Below are 22077 nucleotides of genomic sequence, written 5' to 3'. Positions count from 1 at the left end.
GCTGGAGCCTGAGCTCTGGAACCCTCCCACCTCACAGGGTCCTAGAGCCCAGGCTCCAGCCCAAGTCCAGACGTCTACCCAGCAATGAAACAGCACTGTAGCCCAAGCCCCATGAGCCCGACTTGGCTTGCCCATGTCTAGTTGCTGTGTAGACGTACCCCTAATGAGAATGTGGTTGTAATATTGGAGTACCCAAATTGTAACATTGTTAGCATTTTGCACAGTTGGTCATGTTGATATAAACATCCAGAAGACATACGGTACGTATCCAGTATGGTTAGTTGTAGAACTTCTGATGGAAAAAGCCTATTAAAATAGATCACTTGCATCATATCATCCCTCCTTCATTCCCCACCAAATGCCAGTGCAGGACTGTTTTCTACTTCTCCAGTCCGTTGAATCTAGATTTAGATGTCCCAAATGGTGAGTCTTCTCCCATTTCTCTTTAAAGATCATTCCACAATCTTTTAAGATCTCTCAGTTAAATTTTTCCTGGCTTTTTCAGTCTGAAATTATTTTGTTAAACTCATCCCATATTCTCAGTTATACCATACTGCTCTAATAAGGGCAGCAGTTACCAGGGGACAGGAAAGAAAAGGAAAAATATGAAGTAATGTGGGAAGGGGGAAGAAGGGCAATCATCTACCATGGAAGAGGGAGACTCCCAGGAAGGGCAAAAATGAAAGGAACAGAACAAATGAAAGGGGTGGAGCTACTGACGGGAAGGTGCATAGTAAGTGGGACATGAGTATAACTCCACCTCTTCGCCCTCTCCCGCCCCATGATGGGAGGTACAAAAGGGAAGGGTCGGAAGAAGAACTGGAGGTGTGCGGGGGGAGTGATATCTGCAATCTCTTTTCTTCATATTTTTTTTAATGACATCCCTCATCCATCAGTATGAGAATGGAAGGGGAGAGATTCTTTCTCTCCCAAAATGAAATTAAACCCTGCCTTCTCACTAGAATATTGTAATTGTAATGTTATTGTAACTGGTAATTGTAACTTAGAGTTTTAGTTCTTTGGGGAAGGGAATTTCTCCTTATATATTTATAAATGCATGCCTGTGGTGTTCTAACAATGTTCTCACGGCTATGAAACTTCTGTTGCTTTACCGTCTTTTATCATACGCTAACAAAGCTCTCTAGGCTCCACCAACTCTGTCTACATCACTTTCAGTTTGTTTGTTTTAACAATGCAAATAAACAGAATATCTGTTGGGTGATAATGCAGTCAATAAGACTTCACCTCTGAGTTAATTTTTTAAAAAGTTATTACTTTAATGTGCAGTGCAAAATAATTAACTTTACCTAATCATCTTCAACCATTTGTACCACAACAAGAGTGATAAACACCTAATATATGGAGGATCGTATTATCAAATCATGGTCATATAGTATTTATTTTCAATTTCCCAAGTCTCTTGAAGTCTTAAATTGAATCTTGCAGATATTGCTGTGTATGGAGCTCACCGTGGCCTTGTTAGCAGTAAGACTTGTATTGTTTGTCAGATGCTTTTGCAGCAATATTGGTCAATAAGTCAAGCCTGAAATCTGACTGACTTTAAGATCAATATTATTTTGCGAGGCCTGAGCCTTAAGAGTGAGATTGTAGCATGTAACTTATTGCCTGCAGTGATGGGGTCCCGAGACATTTGTTTCCCTCATAGAAACAGAATGAAAAGCTCTTGGTTTGGGGCTTAATTTTGTTCATCCCTTAGAAACTATGATGATGGGCACTATATTAAAAACATAGAAAGGGCATTTCAGAGGCATTGTCTCTGATGTTGTAGCATGGGCCGTGGCGGTCCTAGATACATTCTTTCAAAAGGTGCTGCATGCTCTTCCCGCAACAAGAGCCCAATTCGCTCTTATCCCCTCGGGAAAATGTCTTATCCCTTTTCCCCTCTAAATATGCACCCATACAGGGCTAGTCACCATCTAGCTGTAAACATCTTGATGTTGGTTTAATAAATATCACCACTTCCTTGTTGAGAAATTTTCTGAAGTACTCACTATTTATGTAAGCTTCAGACAATATTTTAGGGATTTGTGCTCCATTTAGGTGGTTCTGCAGACTAGCAGACCACATTAATTTCAAGCGCTTATAAACAAAAGTGGGAAAACAGCACTTTACAATACAAAATATAGTGGTAGGGAATTAAATTGTATGTAGAGAACATTAGCAGGAAACAGTGTTGTTTCTTTAAAGGGTATTCATCGATATTATTACCAGTCCCAGACACCTGTCCCACATACGTAGACATCCCCTGGCCTTCAGATACTGAAGAACTTCCAGTCAGGCTGAAAGACTTGAGCCCCCAAAGCCCTTCACCATCTTTCTAAGACGGTTGCTTCCCCTTGTACTGCCATCACTCCCCATTTCCAGCATCCATCACTGTTTACCACTCTCTTCCCTCACCTGTCAGTTCCTTTCCTTTAGTAGCTTCTCTCTCCTCTTTCAAATCAGCTGCAAGCCCTGCCTGTCATTAGCCTCTCTTTCCCTGTGACTGCTCCTATTTACTGCTGCTGTCTCCCGTGGAGACCTCTTTTCTGTCCATTGTTGGCATGGACCTTGCTTTCCCAGTCTCTCTGCACAAAGCCTACCACTTCCGTTTCTCTGCTTATGCATGTCCACAGAACTCCTCCAGGTTGACTCAACCTGATTCATTTTGGCTGCATTTACATTGAGGATGTCTGAAACTCTCCCACCTGTGGTATAGTATTGGTATAACTCCACTGTGCTAACAGTGAGAGTACTAAATATAGGCTGATCTCATAGATTTTTACCACCATGCTATGTAACCCTCCTCACAGCATGGCTAGACTACATGATTGAAACACCAGAAGTTGCAAGTACCATGTCTTACAGTGATGCTCCTACTGTTGCTGAAAGAGTAGAACAATTTTCAGAAAAAGCTTAGGGTGTAGACAAGACCTTACTTCAACACGCAGCATGAAATCTCTTCAGCAAATGCACATTTGGTTGTACTTCAGAATACTGGGCAGACCAAGAAAGCCATTTTGAGTTAGACTGTGAATTTCATTGTTAAATTAATTGCGTTTATTTGTTCGCTAGAGTAGTGTCTTTGCAGGCTGAAATGATAATTGTAGGGGTGTTTCACTGACTACAGAATAGTTCTTTATTTTAAAAAAAGGAGTTTTGAAAATAATACAGAACCTTTTTAAAGCTTCTTTCAAATTTTTTTTTGGAGAAAACTTTTTACTTTCACCTATCACGTCTTTTTCATCGTCTTTGTATTAACCATCTGCTGAAGAAATATAATACGTGTCTGTATTAATGACGCCTTCAAATAGGGAATCTTGGCAACCTTCCAGTAAGATTAGCGACACACTGTGAAGGTAAACAAAGAAAAATTGATCTTGTGTAAAGAATTGCAGGGGATAAAACAGCAACTTCAGTGCTTACCAACCCATCCCAAAACTACACCCCTATGATATCCAAATATATTTTAATATTTTAGCTTTTTAAATTTAAGAAAATATTAATTTAGTTTATACAGTGTATATGTATATCAAGTTACACACACAAACTGTTTTGGTTCTCTTGCACGACGTATCTTGTTACAAAAGATGGATAAAGTTAAAGTGAGGCATTGTAATTTTATATGAACTGTCATGTCAGTCCTCACAACTGTGGAGAGAATGCTACAGCAATACCATTTAAAAAAAAAATAGCAGTATTCACACTGCTTTTGGTGCTCCTACACTGCAGTGGGAGCTGTTGCTGAAGTTTTAAGCTAATTGTGAGCATCGCTAATTAACATGACTGAGATACCGATTGAAAATAACTGAATGTTTCCAACAAAATAATGATGTTTTAACAATACAAGACCTCACTCCTAGAGTGCTCAGCTATGTAATCTTTGCTAAGAATTGAGCAGTGATAATCACTTTTGTATGTGAATTGTTGTATAGATTAATGACTTATGAATTCTAGAGTACTCAAGCTGCATTTTTATAGAGAGCACTCCTCTGTGGCTTAGATAATCAAGAGAATGCAAAATGAAAGCTCCCAATGGAAAGAAATTAATTAGCCTATAAAATTGCAAGATAGCAGAGAAACAGAAATGTTGTCCATTGTCATTTAGCAGATAATAAACTAGTAGTATTTCAGCTCAGTTAAAAAACAAAATGCATACTGTTCCATAACATTTTCCTGGGGGGAAAAATTAGATATTGCAGTATTTGAGAACCTTTGATAAAATAGTCCCATAAAAGGCTAACAGCAGTGGGGATTGTTTTGAGGATCTCCTCATAATAATGTGTTGCAAGATCACTTGCTTTCCTCCTCTGTGTAGAAAGTGTCCATTTTACAGAGTAAGCATTTTTGCTTGACTGCATTAAATTTTAACAGGTTGTTTCTCCAAGTGAAGATAATCAGTCTCTAAACAAGTTTTCTCTAAATCTCACTTGTACAGGTACAAGGATGCTGCAGAATTGTTGAGCATCTTCATAGGTTGTCTTGAGATTGCCATTAGCTTTTCCAGTTATGTTCTGCCTTCCACAGAATGAACAGCAGGAGGATTTAGCTCATATTTTTGCTTCAAAAAATCCCTTAGACTGTTTTTTTCTCTCACTTTAGTTTGACCTTCCACCTCAGGGTGTCGTTTGGTTTGGTTCTTGAGTGATTGATAGGAACAGAAAATTCCTAAAAGGATTAGAGGAAATAAGTCAGTGGTACTCTTCTGGAAAAATCATGCAACCTGCAATGACAGGCTCTCTCCACCTTTCATGCCCAAATTCTCAACAATTATGTTTTTGAGTTATTGAAGTCACCAGACTCAAGAGCAGGCAAAGGATAATGGACTTTTGCCACTGAAGAGACATCAGATTATCATAGAATCATAGAACTGGAAGGGACCTCGAGAGGTCATCTAGTCCAGTCCCCTGCATGCAAGGCAGGACTAAGTATTATCTAGACCATCCCTGACAGGTTTTTGTCCAACCTGCTGTTAAAAATCCCCAATGATGGAGATTCTACGACCTCCCTAGGCGATTTATTCCAGTGTTTAACCACCCTGACAGGAAGATTTTCCTAATGTCCAACCTAAACCTGCCTTGATGCAATTTAAGCCCATTGCTTCTTATCCTATCCTCAGAGGTTAAGAAGACCAATTTTTCTCCCTCCTCCTTGTAACAACCTTTTATGTACTTGAAAACTGTTATCATGTCCCCTCTGTCTTCTCTTCTCCAGACTAAACATACCTCATAGATCATGTTTTCTAGACCTTTAATCATTTTTGTTGCTCTTCTCTGGACTTTTTCCAATTTCTCCACATCTTCCCTGAAATATGGCGCCCAGAACTGGACACAATACTCTAGTTGAGACCTAATCAGCGCAGAGTAGAGCGGAAGAATAAGTTCTCATGTCTTGCTTACAGTACTCCTGCTAATACATCCCAGAATGATGTTTGCTTTTTTTGCAACAGCGTTACACTGTTGACTCATACTTAGCTTGTGGATCCACTGTGACCCCCAGATCCCTTTCCGTAGTACTCCTTCCTAAGCAGTTATTTCCCATTTTGTACGTGTGTAACTGATTGTTCCTTCCGAAGTGGAGTACTTTGCATTTGTCCTTATTGAATTTCATCCTATTTACTTCAGACCATTTCTCCAGTTCGTCCAGTTCATTTTCAATTTTAATCCTATCCTCCAAAGCACTTGCAACTCTTCCCAGCTTGGTATCGTCCGCAAACTTTATAAGTGTACTCTCTATGCCGTTATCTAAATCAGGGATCGGCAACCTTTGGCACGCGGCCCACCTGGGTAAGCACCCTGGCTGGCCAGGCCGATTTGTTTACCTGCCGCGTCTGCAGGTTCGGCCGATCGCGGGTCCCACTGGCCGCGGTCTCCCACTTCAGGCCAATGGGGGCGGCGGGAAGCGGTAGCCAGCACATCCCGCAGCCCCCATTGGCCTGGGACAGCAAACCGCGGCCAGTGGGAGCCGCGATCGGCCGAACCTGTGGGCGCCGGCAGGTAAACAAACCGGCCCGGCCTGCCAGGATGCTTACCCTGGCGGGCGGCGGGCCAAAGGTTGCCGATCCCTGATCTAAATCATTGATGAAGATATTGAACAGAACCGGACCCAGAACTGATCACTGCAGGACCCCACTCGTTATGCCCTTCCAGCATGACTGTGAACCACTGATAACTACTCTCTGGGAATGATTTTCCAACCAGTTATGCACCCACCTTATGGTAGCTCCATCTAGGTTGTATTTCCCTAGTTTGTTTATGAGAAGGTCATGCGAAACAGTATCAAAAGCCTTACTAAAGTCAAGATATTCCACATCTACCGCTTTCCCCCTTCCACAAGACTTGTTACCCTGTCAAAGAAAGCTCTCAGGTTGGTTTGACACATTTTGTTCTTGACAAATCCATGCTGACTGTTATTTATCACCTTATTATCTTCTAGATATTTGCAAATTGATTGCTTAATTATTTGCTCCATTATCTTTCCAGATGCAGAAGTTAAGCTGACTGGTCTGTAATTCCCAGGTTGTCCTTATTTCCCTTTTTATAGATGGGCACTATATTTGCCCTTTTCCAGTCTTCTAGAATGTCTCCAGTCTTCCATGACTTTTCAAAGATAATTGCTAATGGCTCAGATATCGCCTCAGTCAGCTCCTTCAGCTCCTTGAGTATTCCAGGATGCATTTCATCAGGCCCTGGTGATTTGAAGACATCTAACTTGTCTAAGTAATTTTTGACTTGTTCTTTCCCTATTTTAGACTCTGATTCTACCTCATTTTCACTTGTATTCACTATGTTAGACGTCCAATCGCCACCAACCTTCTTGGTGAAAACCGAAACAAAGAAGTCATTAAGCACCTTTGCCATTTCCACATTTTCTGTTATTGTCTTTCCCCCCATTGAGTAACGGGCCTACTCTGTCCTTGGTCTTCCTCTTGCTTCTAATGTATTTGTAGAATGTTTTCTTGTTACCCTTTATGTCCCTAGCTAGTTTGATCTCATTTTGTGCCTTGGCCTTTCTAATTTTGTTCCTACATACTTGTGGTGTTTGTTTATATTCATCCTTTGTAATTTGACCGAGTTTCCACTTTTTGTAGGACTCTTTTTTGAGTTTTAGATCATTGAAGATCTCCTGGTTAAGCTAGGTTGGTCTCTTGCCATATTTCCTATCTTGCCTGTGCAGTGGGATAGTGTGCTCTTGTGCCCTTAATAATGTCTCTTTGAAAAACTGCCAACTGTCTTCAATTGTTTTTCCCCCTTCCACTTGCTTCCCATGGGATTTTACTTACCAAGTCCCGGAGTTTGCTAATGTCTGCCTTCTTGAAATCCATTGTCTTTATTGTGCTGTTCTCCCTCCTACCATTCCTTAGAATCATGAACTCTATGATTTCATGATCACTTTCACCCAAGTTGCTTTCCACTTTCAAATTCTCAACCTGTTCCTCCCTATTTGTCAAAATCAAATCTAGAACAGCCTCCCCCCAGTAGCTTTCTCAACTTTCTGAAATAAAAAATTGTCTCCAATACATTCCAAGAATGTGTTGGATAATCTGTGCCCTGCTGTGTTATTTTTCCAACAGATGTCTGGGTAGTTGAAGTCCCCCATCACCACCAAGTCCTGTGCTTTGGATGATTTTGTTAGTTGTTTAAAAAAAGCCTCATCCACCTCTTCTTCCTGGTTAGGTGGTCTGTAGTAGACCCCCTACCATGACATCACCCTTGTTTTTTACCCCTTTTATCCTTACCCAGAGACTTTCAACAAGTCTGTCTCTTATTTCTATTATGTAGGATCCCAGGATCTTAAAGGAGCCACAATTGGAGCTATCCTCTTCCTTTTTCCTTCCTACTGGACCTGGCCTTTCTAATATCAGAGGCCTTTGTGGCAGCCATAGCATGACCAGATAATCCCTCCCCTGCTCCTGCCAAGCTTTAGGTTCAGAAAGTGCTTACACTTAAAACCTCTTTGGGTCCACCTGTTAAATTTATGTTGTTCCCAGTCCCTGTGTCTCTTCTTATGATATCTTATATATTATGGGTGTATCATCAGTAGCGTAGCTAGCGGGGTTCAGAGGAAGCGGCCGCTTCCCCTGACCCCACATTCCCCAAAAGTGGTGCTTTGGCCGGCCGGCGGAACAGGGCCGCGGGCTGGCCGGTTCCTGGCGCTCCGGCCGGCCGGCGGAACAGGGCCGCAGGCTGGCCGGTTCCTGGCGCTCCGACCGGCCGGCAGAACGGGGCCGCGGGCCGGCCGGCTCCCGGCGCTCCGGCCGGCCGGCGGAACGGGGCTGCGGGCTGACCCGGACAGCGCTCTGGATGGGGAAGCGGGGTGGCCCTGCGCATGCACCGCTCCATATTTCGGCGGCATTTCGGTGCATGCGCAGGGCCGCCGAAATGCCACTGAAGGACTGGCGCCTTTTTTTGCCGCCACTCCTCCTCGGCTGCAACCCTGGCTACGCCCCTGTGTGTCATGTAAAAACTCACTTCAGATATATTTATAGGCTAATGGCCTGGGCCTCTACTACTACTCTGCATTTGTCCCCATTTGCCAAATGCCACATGGACCTGACTTCCCTGAGGACTCCCTTCAAGAGACAGTTCCTTATCAGTTGAAGCATTTTGCTCTTGAAGGACTTTCCTATCTTATGATGGAACATCACTGAATTGCATCCCTCCAAAGAGCTAGAGGTGCTTTTCATACATGTTGAGTTATAATTTAGTGCTGCTATCCCACTGCATCCTGCTGTCAGAAGTTAATTGATTATACCAATTTTCATTTCAGCCTCTTAGTTGATTCCTCCAAGATTAGCAAGGTGCTGTTCGAGAAAGCAAGAAGTGAGCTGCCTTTCACAAAGTTGATTCTGCTGTGGCTACTTTTGCTGGAAAACCCCCTCTCCCAATAGAGGACAGTGCCAGTCCTTGAGTCCCTCAACACAAAGTTATCACTCTCTTATAAAAGAAGTCCCATTCATTTTCCTGTTCTTGCCTAACAGTGTATTTATCAGCTATATGCTAGGAAATAATTACAAGTTATTGACAGGATTAGGAGGTCCCTCTGGGCACTACAGTAATACCAATATTAATGACTGGCCTGGTAAACTTTCACAGCAGCTTTGAGAGGTGATTAATGGCCTTTTTTCCCCACAATGGACAGGGAAGGGTCAGTCATCTAAATTTTTATTTACATTGCAGTAAATAAGGTAAAAGGCAAAAGTGACCAATGACTAACACATTTTTCAGCTCTAGTGTCACTGATCACTAGTGTTTATGTAAGTAAGAGACCATCTAACCTAAAGACTGACCTTGTCCTAAGCAAAACTGTTCATTCAACGTTTTTGTTTTGTTTTGAATTAATGAAGAAGATTCTTGTTGCCCAGAGGGACCAATACTCATTCATCCTTGAGCCCACTTCCTGAATTTCTAAGTGTATAAGCATATTAAACTAATCTTTTGCAGAAAGTATGGCCAGAAGGACATGTTAGATTTCAATAGAGGAGGTTTTTATTCAATGCTGTTTTTAAAGAGTCCCACAGTACAATAGATTCCTGTACTTGAGCATGAAACAGCCAAAGGGAAGGATTCTGGCAGAAACCAAGCTGAGAGACAGCAATTTCCAACAGGAGCTTTATATTATTTGTAGTCCCATAGTAAATTAAACTGATTTTTAAAGATAAAGGTACAGTAGTGTTTCTCTATGGTACAAGTGTAACCTGCAAATCTTATTCAGTTCCATTCTGGTTCCTGCATCACCACAGAAATGTGTGCAGCACAGAGCTGGTTGATTGCGTTGGTGGGGAAGCTGCTTGCAAAATTCGGAGGGAAGGGGAAGCACTAACTCCAAATATTCTGCTCATGATACCCAAGACACAGGTTAAAGGAGTAAACTTGTTACAACAAAACTTCTGTAACTCCACGTTCTTTATCTATGTAACAAGTTTCCATCAAATGAATGGGTCCCTAATTCTGTTTGCTTTATAGTTAAAGGATCCACACTTGGTTCTGTCATTACCTAATTTGAAGATATCTATAATTTTTTTGCAGATGAGTTTGTAGCTGGACTGTGTCTAATCTTATCGTGCTTGCTTTCTTCTGACGCAAAAATCTATTTGTGTGGGACAGTGCTATGGTAGTACTAGACAGAATGAAATTAAATTCACCATGTAGTTTAAGAGGATTATAAGATGTTGGAAAGCCATAATATCTCTTCAGTATTTGCAGGAGGTCCTAGCTCATTGCCTGTTGGATTTTCAGTGGAGTGCTTTGGATACAAATGTCTCAGTGTACTATTTAAAACTAAAACAAAAACAAAAAAGTAGACTGCCTGGATTTTTGTCCACATTCTATAGTTTCTGTGGAGTCCAGCTGTTCTGCTGTAGGTCTTGGCAATCAAGATGGTATTTTATAACCCACTTTATTGACTGGTGCAGTTTGCAAATGTTGCAGACTTGCTGCTATTTTGAAGATTTCTCAAATTTAAGAAACATAGGCTTTCAGAATAATTTATAGTGTAATAAATCACCAAAATGCATCAGAAAATGAAAATAAGTTGACTGTGTCAAGAGATGTACACTGCGAACTTTTGAATTCATATCCCTGTTCTGACCCTGGGATGTGAACTCTCTCTAGCTTTGGACAAGTCACTTAATCTCTCTCTGTCTGTTCCTTTATTTGTGAAGTGGGGTTATTATTTATCTATGTTATAGAGGTACTAAGGATTGATTGATCATTCCACACGTTGATTTTTTGGAGAGGAAAAGCAGGATGTAGCTGCAAAATGTTTTATTCTTATTAAATACTGTAGTACTCTGTTCAGAGAAATACCCAGAGAATGTGTTGCATGTACATCTTTTTTTAAAAAAGATATTTTAATTAACAGATTGAGTATGAAAAAAAGAAAAAAGAAGATGGAAAACGAGCTCGGGCTGATAAGCAGCAAGTGTTGGACATGCTTTTTTCTGCCTTTGAAAAACACCAGTATTACAACATTAAGGACTTGGTGGACATAACCAAACAACCTGTGGTATGTAGGTGTTTATAACAGCCTTCGTAACCTATTTTTCAGTAATGACCACTACAAAATATATTGCTATATTAGGAATGTGCATTTTATACTTACAATACATAGTCTTAAAAATATACCTTTTAAATGTATTTATTGTGTGTTTATAGTAAAGAGAGGTAAGTTGGCACAAAATTTTAAGATACATTTATTCAGAACTAAAGAGATACGAAATATTGTAGAGACTAAATCCTCCCTTGGCAAAGAGATGGGTAAAATAATAGATCTCTTCTATGTTTGGCTTCTGTGTTTTAATGCTAGAAATCAGAATATGTATCTATGTAAATAGGTAGAAAAAAGTCATGTATCGTAATTTCAGGCCCCAAATACATTTAATATTCAATATTCTCATTATTGCCAACATTTAAACTTTTAAAATTCCACTTTTTGGGGGAGATGGGGAAGTTCTGGCTTTTTTCCTACCTCATTTGTGTGTGTGACTGTTTAGGATGAAAATAAAACATGAAAAGAAACACACAAAGACATACTCAAAAATGGGCCTTGGGGGAGTAGCCCTGCCCCTTCTTTCCCTTGATGAAATGACATTCCACGACCTCACTCTGTTCTATATCCCCCAACAGACTCCAGCCCTTGGATTTATTTTCTGCTTCCCTTTCCCATCCTGGCAGATCCCAACTGCGCCTTCTGGCAAGTGCCAGCAGCCCTCTGCAGGGGAGAGGCTGCCTTTTATGCCCTGCTAGTTCTGGCAGGGGAAGTGGAAAAGCAGTTGCACCCACAGGATTTTGCCTCTTTCTCCAGTTCCCTGGGATTTCTGTCTTTATGGATACCCTTAGCAAAGCATCGTGAAGTGCAGAGCTGCTGTTCAGCCTGTCTTAACTCCCTGGTTCTCTCCCTTGTGCACCCCCAGCCCTGCCCCAGAACTGTAAGTAGCCTGCTGAACACAATAGCAATCCCTGGAGACCAGTAGTAGGAACTGCAGCAGCTCTAGCTATGTTCCTGAGCTCCTTCCAGCACTCCGTGTTATATACACAACAGAAATAGTGGCCCAAATTATAACATACAACTTTTAGATCCCTATATTCCTTATTATAATACAGTGAATACACGTCAGTTTTGCTCACTCAATAAGTATCAAATGTGGAGATATGTGAGCAAATAGTTATTTAAAAAATGTAACCAGTTAAATGTTAATATCAGGGTTGGAAGGGACCTCAGGAGATCATCTAGTCCAACCCCCTGCTCAAAGTAGGACCAATCCCCAGACACATTTTTGCCCTAGATCCCTAAATGGCCCCCTCAAGGATTGAACTCACAACCCTGGGTTTAGCAGGCCAATGCTCAAACCACTGAGCTATTCCTCCCCCCATGATGGAATGACCTCCTTGAGCAGAGCCACAAAGCCATGATTCTCTTAGGCCTGGTCTACACTAGGCTTTTATGTCGAATTTAGCGCCGTTATATCGAATTAACCCTGCCCCCGTCCACACCACGAAGCTATTTAGTTCGACATAGAGCTCTCTTTAAATCGATTTCTGTAAACCTCCCCAACGAGAGGAGTAGCGCTAAATTCGACATGGCCATGTCGAATTAGGCTAGGTGTGGATGGAATTCGACGCTAATAGCTCCGGGAGCTATCCCACAGTGCACCACTCTGTTGACGCTCTGGACAGCAGTCCGAGCTCGGATGCTCTGACCAGCCACACCCCGGGAAAATTTGAATTCCTTTTCCTGTCTGGGCAGTTTGAATCGCAGTTTCTGTTTTGACACCGTGGCGAGCTCAGCAGCAGTGGCAACGATGCAGAGCTCTCCAGCAGAGATGGCCGTGCAATCTCAGACTAGAAAGAGGGCCCCAGCATGGACTGATCGGGAAGTCTTGGATCTCATCGCTGTGTGGGGAGATGAGTCCGTGCTTTCCGAGCTGCGCTCCAAAAGACGGAATGCAAAGACCTATGAGAAGATCTCTAAAGCCATGGCAGAGAGAGGCTACAGCCGGGATGCAACGCAGTGCCGCGTGAAAATCAAGGAGCTGAGACAAGGCTACCAGAAGACCAAAGAGGCAAACGGACGCTCCGGATCCCAGCCCCACACATCCCGTTTCTACGAGGCACTGCATTCCATCCTAGGTGCGGCCGCCACCACTACCCCACCCCTGACCGTGGACTCTGAGGATGGGATATTGTCCGGGGCCGGTTCCTCAGCGGACGGGGAAGAGGAGGAAGGAGATGAGGAGGATGAGGCAGTCGACAGCACTTACAACGCTGATTTGCCCGACAGCCAGGAGCTCTTCATCACCCTCACAAAGATCCCCTACCAACCCTCCCCAGCCGTTATCCCAGACACAGATTCAGGGGAAGGATCAAGCAGTAAGTGTTTTAAATATCTAAACATTTATTTATAACATAACTGGCATATTTAAAATATTAACAATAGGTAAAGTGCTTTAAAACATGTAAACATTTATTTACAACAAAACAGGAAGATTTAAAATATTAACAGTGGGTAAAGTGCTTCAAAACATGTAAACAGGAAAGTCCAACAAAACGGGAATCTGTGCAAAGTGTATCATGATTAGTCTGTCTTTGGGCGCTTCAATATATAGTCTATTTTCAAAAAATTTCACAATGTCCGCTTCATGATTATACTGCCCAAAACGCTGCACTCTTTTGTCCCTCCAAGGGCACCTAACCCAAAAACTGGTCAATGTATCCGGGGATAGAGGCGACATCCTCCGGGGAGAACTCCTCATAGGTCTCCTGCAGGTGTTTTTCAAGCCTCATGAGCAGGTTCCTGGGCAGGGAGAGCTTGTTAGGCCCCCCGTGGTATGAGACGTTTCCCTGCCACAACGCCAGCAGGTACTCGGGGATCATGGCCTTGCAGAGCATTGCAGCAAATGGCCCCGGTTTCTGCAGGCTGTCACGAAGCATCCGCTCCTTCTGGCTCTCCGAGACCTTCAGGAGGGTGATGTCTGGCATGACTCCCTGCTGTGAATTAGGTAGGGGAAAGTTAGTATTGGGACTGCTTGCCCGTCCCTTTACAGAACTGCAACCGCCGGTTTACAGCCACGCGGTTTACAGCCGCGAGGGGGTGGGACAGGGCCAGAGTTCATGCTTGCAGGATTGCTGCCAGCAGAGACTCGCATTGCTTTCTATGCGAAAGGAGGCCAGTGCCACTCTTAAAGTTTTAAGCAGCCACAAGTCTACGGCTTACCATGTTTGACAGCTAGACAAAGTCCGGTGTCCTGCCCTGCTCCTCAGCTCGCCACAGCAAGACCGCAGGCACTGTAGGCGAGGGCCGAAAATTCGACCTTGTCCTCAGTGCGCGTGTGATAGGTGCTCTGCATGGTCTTGTTGAAAGACTATGTTCTCTGTTCACAGATACATTGATCTGTCTCAGGAATTCACTCCCTTTTTCCAATTCCCACAGCCACATCTGCCCAGAGGCTAGCGCACATTAGGAGGAGGAAGAAGAGGACACGGGAAGACATGTTTGCTGAACTAATGGGATGCTCCCGAGCACAGGCAGCCCAGCAGACACAGTGGAGGGAGAACTTGTCCCAAATGCACCGGGCAAACATGGAACGGGAGGAGAGGTGGCGACAGGAGGACTGGCAGGCTACTCAAACGCTGCTTGGACTAATGAGGGAGCAAACGGACACGCTCCGCCGCCTTGTGGATGTTCTGCAGGACCGGAGGCAGGAGGAGAGAGCCCCGCTGCAGTCTCTCTCTAACTGCCCTGCCCCGCCACCAAGTCCCATACCCCCCTCACCCAAAGTCCAAACACGGAGGGGCGGAAGGGGCCGTGAAAAATTTTACTCCACCCCTGCGGACTGCTCTACCACTAGAAGGCTCTCATTCCCCAAAATTTGAAAAGTCCTTTCCTACCCGCCTCACACAAGACCCCGTCCAAGTTTCACCCCCCCGTTCCATGTGCGGTTGTTAATAAAAAATACGTTTTTGTTCATTATTGTTTCCATCCTCTTCTTTTAGATGAGAGTCTGTCTGAAGGGGGGGGAAGGGGCTTGGTAATTGGACAGGACAGTCACCTTTAGCAGGGGGCAGGTCCAGCAGCAGGGCACATATACAGTGCAGTGACTAGTTATCCTGGTCAGTCTGGGAGGTGGTTTTCATGTTCTGTGTGGTGGGGGGGGGTGGTGTTGCTCTGTGACTTGGTGGCGGGGGAGGGCAGTTACAGATCTTATGCAGCGGTCCTTACCCTGGATCACAGAGCCGCGCAGCAGGGGATCTGTAACCCTCCTCCCCCTGCAAGACAGTCACATAGCCGACACATACACGCAGTCCCGGCCAGGAGGGCTGGCAGGCTCCGTTGAAACAACCAGTCCACCACCGCGGAGCCTGTCATTCCTGGAGTTTAGAAGCATCATTTGCATCACAACACTAAACCCGCCCCCCGCCACAGTCTGCGTCCCAGGTTTAAAACATTCCCGCGAAAACAGTAATAAAGACAACGGTGTCCATTAACAAAACAGAACAGATTTTATTTTTTGGGAAGGGGGTGAAGGGGGTATGTAACTGGAGAGGATAGTCGACGGCAACTGGGTAAAGAAACGGGGGCAAGTTCAGCTTCTGTGTCCACAAACTGAAAAGTCACTGGGTACCCTGCTCAGCCTTGAAACTGGCTTTCAAAGCCTCCCGGATGCACAGCGCGTCCCGCTGGGCTCTTCTAATCGCCCGGCTGTCTGGCTGGGCGTAATCAGCAGCCAGGCTATTTGCCTCAACCTCCCACCCCGCCATAAAGGTCTCCCCCTTGCTCTCACAGAGATTGTGGAGCACACAGCAAGCTGCAATAACGATGGGGATATTGGTTTCGCTGAGATCACAGCGAGTCAGTAAGCTTCTCCATCTCCCCTTGAGACGGCCAAAAGCACACTCCACCACCATTCTGCACTTGCTCAGCCGGTAGTTGAAGAGTTCTTGTGCAGTGTCCAGGGCCCCAGTATAGGGCTTCATGAGCCAGGGCATTAGCGGGTAGGCTGGGTCCCCGAGGATCACTGTAGGCATCTCCACATCCCCAACAGTTATCTTGTGGTCCGGGAAGTAAATGCCTTCCTGCAGCCGTCTAAACAGACCAGAGTTCCTGAACACGCGAGCGTCATGAACCTTGCCCGGCCATCCGACGTAGATGTTTGTAAACCGTCCCCGATGGTCCACCAGTGCTTGCAGCACCATTGAAAAGTAGCCCTTTCTATTGATGTACTGGCTGGCCTGGTGGCCCGGTCCCAGGATAGGGATGTGAGTCCCATCTATAGCCCCACCGCAGTTTGGGAATCCCATCGCAGCGAAGCCATCTATGATGGCCTGCGCGTTTCCCAGGGTCACTACCTTTGACAGCAGTACCTTGACGATTGCCTTGGCTACTTGCAGGACAACAACCCCCACGGTAGATTTGCCCACGCCAAAGTGGTTCGCGACTGACCGGTAGCTGTCCGGCGTTGCAAGCTTCCAGAGGGCTATGGCCACTCGCTTCTGGACAGTCAGGGCTGCTCGCATGCGGGTGTCCTTGCGCTTCAGGGCAGGGGACAGAAACTCACAAAGTTCGAGGAAAGTCCCCTTCCGCATGCGAAAGTTTCGCAGCCACTGGGATTCATCCCAGACCTGAAGCACTATGCGGTCCCACCAGTCCGTGCTTGTTTCCCGGGCCCAGAATCGCCGTTCAACAAAATCCACATGCCCCATTGCCACAGTGATGTCCTGGGCGCTGGGGCTCGTGGTTTCTGACAGCTCTGTGCTACTCTCCGACTTCAGGCCCTCACGGCGGTGCCGTAGCCTCCTCGCCTGATTTCTCTGCATCTGCCTCAGGGAAAGGTGTATGATAAGCTGCGAGGTGTTGAGAACGGCCACAACTGCAGCGATGGTCACAGCGGGATCCATGATCGCAGTGCTGTGGCGTCCGCGCTGTCACTGATCAAAAAGTGCGCGAACTGATTTCCCGCCGGCGCTTTCAGGGAGGGAGGGAGGGCGGTAGTGACTGACGGATGACGACAGTTACCCAAAAGCACCCTCGCCACATTTTTTTACCCAGAAGGCATTGGTGGATCGACCCAGAATTCCAATGGGCGGCGGGGACTGCGGGAACTGTGGGATAGCTGCCCACAGTGCACTGCTTCCAATGTCGACGCTTTCCCTGGTAGTGTGGACTGACAAAGTCGAATTACTGTCCTTAGTGTAGACACATACGTTCAACTTTCTAATATCGATTGCACATATTCGATTTAACTAAAATCGAACTACTCTCGTAGTGTAGACATACCCTTATTCAGGTACATGAAGGCTCACTTATTCTGCAACACAAAGAAGAAACAAGCTGATTAATTCATCCATTTCTCTTTCATTTATTTATTGTACGAGTAAACTCTTCATCTGTTGGGAGGGGGAGGGTGTAGGGACACAACCTGAGAGTTGGTGTTGGAGGAAGATGAGGGCTGAGTTGTGTGGAGGGAATGGGGAAGGGAATCGTGTGTTCTCAATTAAAAAAAAAAAGATTAAAATGTACCAGTAATGTGTGACCTATCATCATCCTGATTGCTTTGCTTATATGTTGTACCCCTTAGTCACACCTTTTGTCCTCATCTTTTCAGGCTGTTCTTACTGGAAGCAGGGACTTTGTCATCTTCTATATTTGAAAAGCACATAGCACAATCTGGGCTCTACACCAATTTAAATAATATCTGTCACTTTTGTTTTATTCCCATGAAAGAAATTATATTCTGCTCATAGTGTGGTGGATCTACATTAATTAATTACTCTAATCTCAGTGAGCTCTATTGCTTTTAACCATGGAACTCTTAATGATACAATCTACCTAAAATTATATTCTGTTCCAACCCAGTATCACATTTTCCTGTTCCCTTGAGTGGAACCTGCAAGTTTATCTGAAGACTACCAAGATTTTACAGCTGTTAAACCCTTTCCCTCTCAGTATGTTCTGCAGTGTCTGTTCAGAAGAACGTGCTATATAGTTGCCTCTTCCTTTTTACTTTTTTGATGGATGTTTGCCATCTTTGTTTGCTGATTCCCCTACACCCAAATATTAGTGGTGATAGTACAGCTTGTGCTTGGCTGCCTTCTTCTTTGTTCACATGATATCCAGTGTAGTGATAACTTAGAAATGTTCTTTCAATATGCCACCTTCCCCCCACACAAAATTATCATGCTAAGTTTCTAACTGTGTTTCCTTTAAGTACTTCTCTAGTAAGCATTTTCTAAATGGAAACAATTCCATTAGCAGCTATCAGCTATTTGTTTCCTGCCCTTCAGCCTATTTTCATTCCAATGTGCCAATTTTCTCGGTGCCCATAGACATTAATCTCTAGTGTGAAACATTTTTTCCAAAAATATAGTATCTGTTCCTATTACCCACTGTGGCTTCATTGTTGCCATAGCAGCTCTGCTTTGCACGCGCGCGCACACACGCCAACAGGTTGAATAGGTATTTTCTCTTCTTATTTATTGTAAAGAGGTTGGCTGTTAATTAAACTCTGCCTAAGTGTTCGCTGCTTGATTTTCTAAAATAGCTTTTAAGACTTTCTTGGTATGTAATTTTTCCTCTAGGTTTCTAAATGCTGTGGTTATTTTCAGAATTGACTAAAAGGTTTTGCCAATTCTTTTTTCAGCTATGTTAGAATTAATCTATTGATGCTTACTTCACTGGGTGTTAATGTTTAAAATTCACTGAGCAAAACAGTCAAAAACTTAGTTAATCAAATAGCAAATAAATGCCAGTATTTTATGTGTGATTTTAAATAGCATCCTTCTGACACTTTTGAAGAGTACATTGGTATATGTTGGATCCGACATTATATTTATTCTGAAGTCCTATAAACACAGAGCAGGTCTCTTGTGAATTCGAATACATTTTATATTTTTACTTCAAAACAATATAAACACACACAAATTACACTATGATAATAGCCAAATCTACTCTCCTTTACCCTGATCTAAATATAGAGCTCCATTGAAGTTGTTGGAGTTGTTCCAGACTTAAACTGAATAAATAACAAAGAACAGAATTTGTCTGGTGTGTAAACAATAAAATATTGACTAAAGAATAGGACTACTGTGTCTAATTTGAACTGTATTTTTTTATAAATGGCTAATAGTGAGGACTATTTATAATTATTTCTAACACTTAAGCTTAGACCACTTGTTCTCAAGTGTTTTTGCATTCCTCATTAGTTTTGAAAAACATTTTTCAGAGCTTAGATGTTGATGCACTTTGCAGCTTCCCAAGTATGTTTTCACTATAATGCCACACTAACATTTCACTCTCCTTTTAAAAAACTGCATTGAGGCTTCTCAGACCTTAAAAAATGCAGTAGCAGTAAGAGCTTCTTATGCTGTAACTTCAGTCTTTGAAATTTTGGAGACATTTTTCCCAACCAAAAAATTGAAAGACTTTGTGTGTGAATGGTTTACTAGGTGGGCTCCTTTTTTATTGCAGCAATAAAATATTTGAGCAATATTGGTACAGTAATGTCTGATCCCATAGCTCTTAGTGCATGTAATAAATGTCATGGGGTAACATTAAAATAATGGATATTGCTGAAGAACAGAAAACAATGAGCAGTAGCTGGTGATTCAGTTTATTTTGAGTTTTTTCAGCCAGACCACTGGAAGATACTGTGCCAGGACATCAGACTTCCTTACCAATGCAGCCTATGTAATCTTCCTTCTAACCTGAGCAGTGGGAAGTTCAAAAGTGGCTCTAAAATCATATTCTTCTCATTACTGTTTATTTTTCTGTCAATGGGGATTGGTTTATCAAATACTCTGTATTGCTGTAGACTAGAGTTTTCCAGTTTGGCTTTTTAATAGAGTTCCTGTTTGTTTCTGTTGCCTTTTTCAAATTTTGCTGACAGCGGTAGCATTCACTGATAGTAGCATTCTCCCTCCCATACTTTTCAATTGCTCTTAATTTTCTCAATTTAATGTGCCACAAGTTTGAGATAATATTGTATTTGGAGGCTTTAACTTGGTGAAGTTGCACAACTGTGCTGTATTTTATTTTGAGAGAGTTTTCAAATATACACAATGTGCAATGTAGCCAAGTTAACATTGTGTTTAAAAAAAACTTTAAAATTTTGGAATTTCCTGACTTTTTTCTATGCTTGTTTTCCTTCATATTGCATTAATTAACTCTTGCACATAATATTGATTATGCTTGAGTGTTTTATAATCATCTGTAATAGATGGGCAACAAGTTTCTTGGAGAATTTTAATTATATTCTGACCAGAGGCACTTATATGCACGTATCAGGGAAAGAGACTGCTACAACTCCTACTAGTTTCAATGGGTTTAGAGAAGGTTTAATTTCATTATCACTTTCTTCACTTCAAAAAAAGTTTCTTTTATATTAGGGAGCAAGATCTGAAGCAAAGGGCAAGTGTAAAGGGATAAAGAAGGATGGGAAAAGCAAAGAAGGGGGACAAAGAATGGGTGTAATGTGGGGCACTGAGAAAAAACTTACTGTGTGACAGCAAAAAATCAACGTGAAACTGATAATCAGTTGGCCTTAAGAACATTTGAGACAAATGGCAGATGAGGCCATCCAGATATCAGGAGCATTTGCAGGTGCACTTATACTCAAAAAGAAGTCTCTCTAAAAAGAAACCACTCACTTCTGTCCCTGTAGATTTAAAAGTGGACAGAGCCATCAAGCAAAGGCTCAGGAACTAAATCCTGGGCCTGAAGTTGAGAAATGAATTGAAGCTACACAATTCATGCATCTAAGATCATCTGAACACTTTTGCCTTATCTACATATGTACATACATGGGCAGAAAATAATCTAGCATCCCCTTCCACAAAAGTCCGTGAATCCACAACCAGATTCTAAAAATAGAGTTTTAACATCAATTAGGGGTGTGGAATGAAGGTTATCTTTGGTTGAATGATGTAGTTGACTACTTTTTCAGACTCAGCGGTATGATTCAGTAATGTTATCTACTTATTGTTTGTTGCCAAGTAATTTTGTAATGAGTGCTGTGTATTCAGTGAAACACGGCAAGTTAATTAATTGACGTCCTTTATAATGGTTCTGTATCTGCCCAAGGAGACTCTTGCTTTTGTTGTTAATTTCAGCTTCAGCATTTTCAAGGCATTCTCTTCATAAAGGAAGAATATTTATGGAAGTTGCCTTGAATCCCTGATCACTTACAATTTTGCTTCAGACTGCAAAAAAACCCCAGCATAAAACTTACTTGTAGTGATATGGGAATTCTAGATGCAGACTGGTATATTTATTATGCTCATTTGTGTGTTAATACTTAGGCATTCAGTCTAATCTAACAGTGTAATTGTTCCAGTGGAATGTAGCTATTTTGGGAGGTATTGGTCACAGAGGGAGAGGTGATCTTTTAGGGTAGGCTACACAGCAAAAAAAACAAAAAAAACCCTCCATGGCAGCAAGTCTCTGAGCCTGGGCCAACTGACTCAGGCCCATGCTGCAGGGCTACAAATATCAGAGTAGAGGTTCAGGCTCCTGCCCTTTCATCAGGTTTCAGAGCCCAGGTTTCCGCCCAAGCCCAAATGTCTACGCTGCTCTTTTAAGCTCTGCAGTGTGAGACTCATGAGCTTGAGTCAGTTGACCCAGGCTCTGAGACTCAATGCTGTGGATCAGTTTTTTTTTTTTCTTTTCTTCTTCTGTGTAGACATACCCTTAGGCAGCCAGAACCAAAGCCAAGGAGGGTTTTGAATATCAGAACAGAGACCTTGAATTGGACTGTGTAATCAAAGGGGAGCCAAGTGCAGATGGTAGAGAATGGAGTGATGTACTCATGATGATCGGTGTTGGTAAGCAGACAGAAAATGGGAGCATTTTCTTCCAGTTGGAGCTTTTTCAGGGCACATGGTTTCATTCCAAGAGATGAGTTCCACTAATCAGCTTGACGGTCACCAAAGGCATGGATCACTTGGCCAGGAGCAAGTGCAATAGCACAGCCCAGTGCAGTCTCCAGACCACTCACAGATGAAAGTGGGTGGCTTAGTTGCCATGACTATTTGAGCATCCAATAGCACTGAGTAATCCAAAGGATGCTTAGGCTATAATAAGCCA

At 43.1% G+C, this 22077-nt stretch overlaps 1 long non-coding RNA gene across 1 annotated transcript in view; it reads left to right on the top strand.

Moving 5' to 3' along the window:
- LOC113406451 overlaps window positions 1-22077 on the top strand; it is a 32696-nt gene that overhangs the window by 3169 nt on the left and 7450 nt on the right. Inside the window, exon 2 of the long non-coding RNA XR_003369773.1 lies at window positions 10864-11007. This is a non-coding gene — a long non-coding RNA (uncharacterized LOC113406451). The remainder of the gene's footprint in view (window positions 1-10863; window positions 11008-22077) is intronic.

Source organism: Terrapene carolina, unplaced genomic scaffold, assembly GCF_002925995.2.
Source record: "Terrapene carolina triunguis isolate 2854851 unplaced genomic scaffold, T_m_triunguis-2.0 Scaffold18, whole genome shotgun sequence".
In the NCBI taxonomy this organism is placed as follows: Eukaryota; Metazoa; Chordata; order Testudines; family Emydidae; genus Terrapene; species Terrapene triunguis.
Note: the sequence above shows the minus strand (reverse complement) of the source record. Positions and strands in the feature narration are given on the sequence as shown.